General features: G+C 32.1%; 1 protein-coding gene and 1 long non-coding RNA gene across 2 annotated transcripts in view; one reads left to right on the top strand and one right to left on the bottom strand.

Annotated features, from left to right (window-relative positions):
- LOC136854027 (uncharacterized) overlaps positions 1-1,853 on the top strand; it is a 100,515-nt gene extending 98,662 nt beyond the window's left edge. The window contains exon 3 of the long non-coding RNA XR_010857601.1: positions 1,723-1,853. This is a non-coding gene — a long non-coding RNA (uncharacterized lncRNA). The remainder of the gene's footprint in view (positions 1-1,722) is intronic.
- The window catches only part of LOC136854025 (uncharacterized), a 536,874-nt gene that overhangs the window by 160,094 nt on the left and 370,780 nt on the right, over positions 1-6,000 (bottom strand). The gene's annotated exons all lie outside the window — the stretch shown is intronic.

The raw sequence follows: 6,000 nt of genomic DNA, 5'->3' as shown, positions 1-6,000 counted from the left end.
CTAAAAATATTAGTAATATAGATTCTAAGAAAGAAAACTCCTCTCGTAATCCTTAAATTTGAACTGACGAAAACAAGGAGCACTGTATTAGAGAGAAATGAAATTTTCACCGTCGACTTATTTCCCTGTGCAGTTATGATCGCGGAAAGATCCAGAACTAAAAGCTAAATTGAACAGACAAAACTAAAAGCTAAATTGAACAAACAAAACTAAAAGCCAAATTGAACAAAAAAAAACTAAAAATTAAATTGAACAAAACTAAAAGTTAAATTGAACAGACAAAAATAAAAGCTAAACTGGACAGACAAAACTAAAAACTAAACTGAACAGACAAAGCTAAAAGCTAAATTGAACAAACAAAACTAAGAGTTAATTGAACAAAAAAAAACTAAGAGCTAAATTGAACAAACAAAACTAAAAGCTAAATTGAACAAACAAAGCTAAAAGCTACACTGGACAAACAAAACTAAAAAAACTAAATTGAACAGACAAAACTAAAAGCTAAATTGAACAGACAAAACTAAAAGCTATACTGAACAAAAAACTAAAAGCTAAATTGAACAAACAAAACCAACCAAATAACCTTGCGCTCATTTCTGTCGTCTGTTTGCTTGTTTACATAAAAACGACTCCTTCCAAACGAAATCAAATTAGGAAACCTCACAGTCGCAGGCAAAATAATATCATAAATTGTAATAAATTGTAATAAAGTCTAAAAACAACACACAGACGAGCACAACACACACAATAATGGCGGCAAAGTGATAATAATGTATCCTCCTCCAAGTCCTCGTTCCATGACATTCTTGCGCATTTCCTTTCTTTGTTTGTTTATTTTTGTTCGTTTCTTTATTTTTTTTATTTTAATTTGTTTCTATATTTTCTTAATTTTTATTCGTTTCTTTATCTGTTAATTTTTATTCGTGTTTTTATTTTTTTTATTTTTATTCGTTTCTATATTTTTACATTTTCATTAGTTTATTTGTTAATTTTTATTCGTTTCTTTGTTTTTTTCAAATTTTATTCGTTTCTATATTTTTTTATTTTCATTCGTTTCCTTATCTGTCAATTTTTATTCGTGTTTTTATTTTTTAAATTTTTATTCTTTTCTTTATTTTTTAAAATTTTTATTCGTTTCTATATTATTAAATTTTTATTTTGTTTATTTTTTTAATTCGTTTCTTTATTTTCTATTCTCACTCGTTTCTATATTTTTTTATATTGTTATTCGTTTCTTTATTTCTTAATTTTTATTCGTTTTTATTTTTAAAATTTTATTCGTTCCTTTATTTATTTTATTTTTATTCATTTCTATATTTTTTTTAATTTTTATTCGTTTCTTTATTTGTTACTTTTCATTTGTGTTTTTATTTTCTAAATTCCTACTCGTGTCTCTATTTCTTGAATTTTTATCGTGTCTTTATTTTTTTTATTTTAGTAGTTTATTTTTATTCGTGTTTTTATTTTCTAAATTTTTATTCGTTTTATTTTTTAATTTTTATTCATTGCTATATATTTTTTTATATTTTTATTCGTTTCTTTATTTGTTAATTTTTATTCGTTTCTTTAGTGTCTAATTTTTATTCGTTTATTTTTTAAATTAATTTCTTCATTTGTCAATTTATATTCGTGTTTTTATTTTTTAAATTTTTATTCGTTTCTTTATTGTCTAATTGCTACGTGTTTCTTTATTTTTTCTTATTAATTTCTTAATTTTTTTAGGGGTGCAAACATTCCGCTCAGTGTCTTCAGGGCATCAAAACATGACCAACGCATCACCATTATCTACGCAACAACCAGTCTGAAGGAAAGAACAGCGAGATACCGAGGGGGGGAAACATGATGATACCGTGTGGCCAGATCAAAGAGTCACGAATGATCAAGATATCAAGGCTAAAAATAAAACTTGAAAAGATCCTTTTCAAACGAAGCGTCCTGTAAGGAATACTCAAAAGCGGAAGTTCGAATTCATAAGCAAGATCAATAACAAGAGAAACTAAGTAGATTTCTACTTTTATTTAAGTTCGGTGTGAACACTTATGTAGGTATAACTAGTATGCTTTCCAAAACCCAGTCTAGGTATATATCTAGCTATTTATCTATCTGCCTACCTACCATACACACACTTTTGAGTTGAACATTTCCGGAACTTCATAGTCAAGTATGATAAGCTACTTAATAAGTCTACAGTGACAGCATCATTTATTTCAGCTTAATGCAACCTCACTTCATGTTTTTATATTACCAAAAAATCAAACATACTTGTGCCTTACAACAGTAACAATCCTACCCACATGCCTGGCTTCTGTGGTGCCAATAAAAATGCACATTTCATAATTTCTTTTATTTCTGAGACCCTTAACGTTCACAGAATTCAGCGGCAGTTTCTCACTACCACCGTCTTCTGAGACTCGAAAAAATAAGAAACCCTTATTGAACAAACGCTCATTAACTACACAGTCCAACAAGCTCGTAAATTGCAGGTACGGAACATGGTCCCGTTTTCTTTCTTTAATAAAATATTGACTTCTGAGAGACGCAGGATTGGTTTAGTGATGTATATTTTGACGCAAATGCAAGGTCAAGACTTGAGACGATAAATTACATAAATTGTAATCAAAAGCTTACATAAATTACAAAAGGTCTTTTCTTTTTCAAAAAATTAAATTACATACATCGCTATGCAGCTCAACATCAATTGGTTAGGAGATGTCTGATCTTAGGAGAACAAGAAGAATAACTGCAAGTGAATTATTATGCGATGTATGTTTTTTTTAACGGATTTAAACAACCGATTCAGTCTTTAAAAATCTAGACAGAGCAATTTCAATCAATGACCCTAAAGTCAGCAATGCTAACATGCTGTTAATGAAGTAATGAAGTCCATCTGGTCTTGGAAAAATAACCTCCGGTAAGGTAAAAACTGACTAAATATCATCTAAACTATAGAGCTACGTTGAAACAAGATCTATCTTTCGCGAGGAGCGTGCAATAAAGCGAAAGTGTGATTTCCCTCACAAGAGAAGAGAAGCTGCTATAAGATATATCCAACTACATAAGCAATGATATGCTCAAGTTAAACCATTTTGAACGGAATGTCAAGACAAAGCGATATTATAGGATATATCCTCCTCAGTATGATATTCTCAAGTTAAACCGTTTTAAACGAAATTAAAAAAAAAAAAATCACCATTAATAATGTTAGAAGCAATGTAAGATACATAATGCTGACTGATGCTTTCGTTTTAAGAAACAAGACAGACTCTTCAGCCTCGATATTAGCGTCTGTGTAAAAATCAGGACTGTGGAAACGCCAGAACTCGATTCGCAAAGATTCGAAAGCGATGACCAAGTTTTAAGAGATTTCGTGTTTCTTTTTCTTCTCACTTTGTTATTTACGCTACTGTTGAGTGACTGCTCCTGTTGCTTTGCCGGTAATAATAATAATAATAATAATAATAATAATAATAATAATAATAATAATAATAATAAAACGGCTTAAATCTAATTAATGTTACTTGCGCTAGACGTGTAATATGCTACATATTTCCCAAGAGAATAATAATAATAATAATAATAATAATAATAATAATAATAATAATAATAATAATAACGACTTATTTTTAAACTTAACTCTGCCCTTATTCAATCTGGGAACCAACCAGTACCACACATATTTAAAATTTAAGAAAAGCTGCTTGTCTTTAAACTTTATACCGGAGGACAGAAACATCTTTACTTTTACTGACACTGACTGAATCAGGCTTATTGGGCCACGAGCAAACCTTAAAGGGCGGCGCATTTTCAACAATGGATAACCAAAAAGGCATCACGAGAAAATTTTAATGTGATCGTAATACACAAATACACAGACCTTTCAGAAGGAGTTAGTTACAAAGACAGCTAAAATGAATAATAAGCTTAGTACACAAATACTCAGACCTTTCAGGAGTTAGTTATATAGGTCGCTAAAATGAATAATAAGCAAACTTTAAATTTTCAGAACAACTGGAAAGTTGATCTGACCAGGAGTCTGAGTGTAATAGGCGTGCCTAGCCACAAGTTGCAGGAAACACTCTAGAAGCTGTTAATAATCTAGTACGCTACTAAAAGTTGAAAGGTTCCATTGGTGGTGACGAATACTCTCTAAATAGGTTATTTTGTCTTCCACATTTTCTCTTTGCTATACGGAGAACTGAATGTCCGTGTGCATTTAATATCTTTTTAGTGAGAGTATCTGTCTTAAAAGATTGAATATAGGCTGTTCTGTCATGTTATAAAAGATGCCCGTCTTGAAAGATTGACTATAAGCAATTCTGTCATGTTGGTTCTAACTGGTAAACAAGTGTCATGCCTAATGATAATATATTAAGTTGATTTAACGGCATTAAAAAGTCTTCAGTATTTTTCCTAACCCCAGAGAAAATTCAGATATAACTCCTTCTTTTCCATAGCGTCAATTCATTGTCTTAACAGCAAGACAAACTGCTCAGTCATCTTGCATGTAGAGCTAATGTCAACGGTGTCATTAATGAAATTGCTAAATAAAAGGGGTCCCAACACTTGGCCTTGTGGAACATTTGCGCTCGTTTATTCATAAAAGACTCCTTTCTGTAACGTCATATATAGTGGTTTCTGTTACTAGTGGAAGCTGAAAAAGAACTCGTCATATCTTTGGAGCACACAGAAGTGATGTCAATAAATACAAAAGTTGATCATTTCTCAAGAAACTATGCCACTGGGAACTCTCATTAATATACATCGTCCTTTTTCATTAACAGGGTTAATGATTTACCGAAACAGATGTTCGTTATTTCATTAACTAAGAGCCGGTTAATTCTACTAATCTTGAATTAGGGAATAAATACCATTAGGACACACAATACCTGCAATAAATAAAAAACAATATTACCGATCGGTTTTACAGCATGCTAGCAAAAAATGCAGTAAAAAGAAAAAAAAATACTAATACATATCCGGGTCGACAGCGCGGTAGACTTTGAAAGAAGGCTTGCAGACAATTTTGTGGGTTGCTGATTCCTATGCAGTGTAGGAAGGGGCTAATTACACGAAGCTTGCAGCCTCATCACTTCACGAGAGTTACGGGACAAAAGAACAGTCTCAGTCTCGTCTCTTCATGGCGCCGCCCCAAAGGAGAAACGGCACACAGAGGAATATTACAAAAGAACAAGAACAAGTAAGAAATGCGCCGAAGTTTCTTCGGCGCAATCGAGTGTTATGCACAGCCGCTAAAGCGTATCATTAAGGCCACCGAAAACAGATCTATCTTTCGGTGGTCTCGGTATAATGCTGTATGAGCCGCGGCCCATGAAACTAACCACAGCCCCCTGGTGGCCTGCCCTATATCGTTGTCAGGCGCACGATTATAGAAACTTTAACTTTAAATAAAATAAAAACTACGGAGGCTAGAGGGCTGCAATCTGATTTGGTATGTTTGATGATTGGAGCCTCAATTTGCAGTCCTCTAGCCGCAGTAGTTTTTAAGATCTGAGGGCGGAAAGTGCGGACGGATAGACAAAGCCGGCACAATAGTTTTCTTTTACAGAGAGAAAATCAGAACATCTCATTTCAAAATAGGATATGGAAAACAAGAACGTGTTAGTGACACGTCAGATGGCGAATAGGAGCAATGACGAAAATAGGCCGTGAGGCCTCATACTATACAGGTCCCTGTCATTGCCGTAACGGAAGAAACAAAAAGATATGATGCTGCCCTACAATGGTATGTTACTAAGCCTTGACAAGAGGAAATCTGCTGAGATTTATCCGAATGAATATCGAAGATATAAAATTCATGCATAAATACGTACAGACACACACACAGATTATATATATATATATATATATATATATATATATATATATATATATATATATATATATATATATCATATGACTCAGGAAAATCAAGGCCTTCTGTCACGATCCAAACTATGTATGTTCTTTAAGAATAATAATAATAATAATAATAATAATAAT

The sequence above is a fragment of the Macrobrachium rosenbergii genome, chromosome 28 (assembly GCF_040412425.1).
Source record: "Macrobrachium rosenbergii isolate ZJJX-2024 chromosome 28, ASM4041242v1, whole genome shotgun sequence".
Taxonomy (NCBI): Eukaryota; Metazoa; Arthropoda; class Malacostraca; order Decapoda; family Palaemonidae; genus Macrobrachium; species Macrobrachium rosenbergii.
This window is presented reverse-complemented; position numbering and strand designations above follow the sequence as displayed.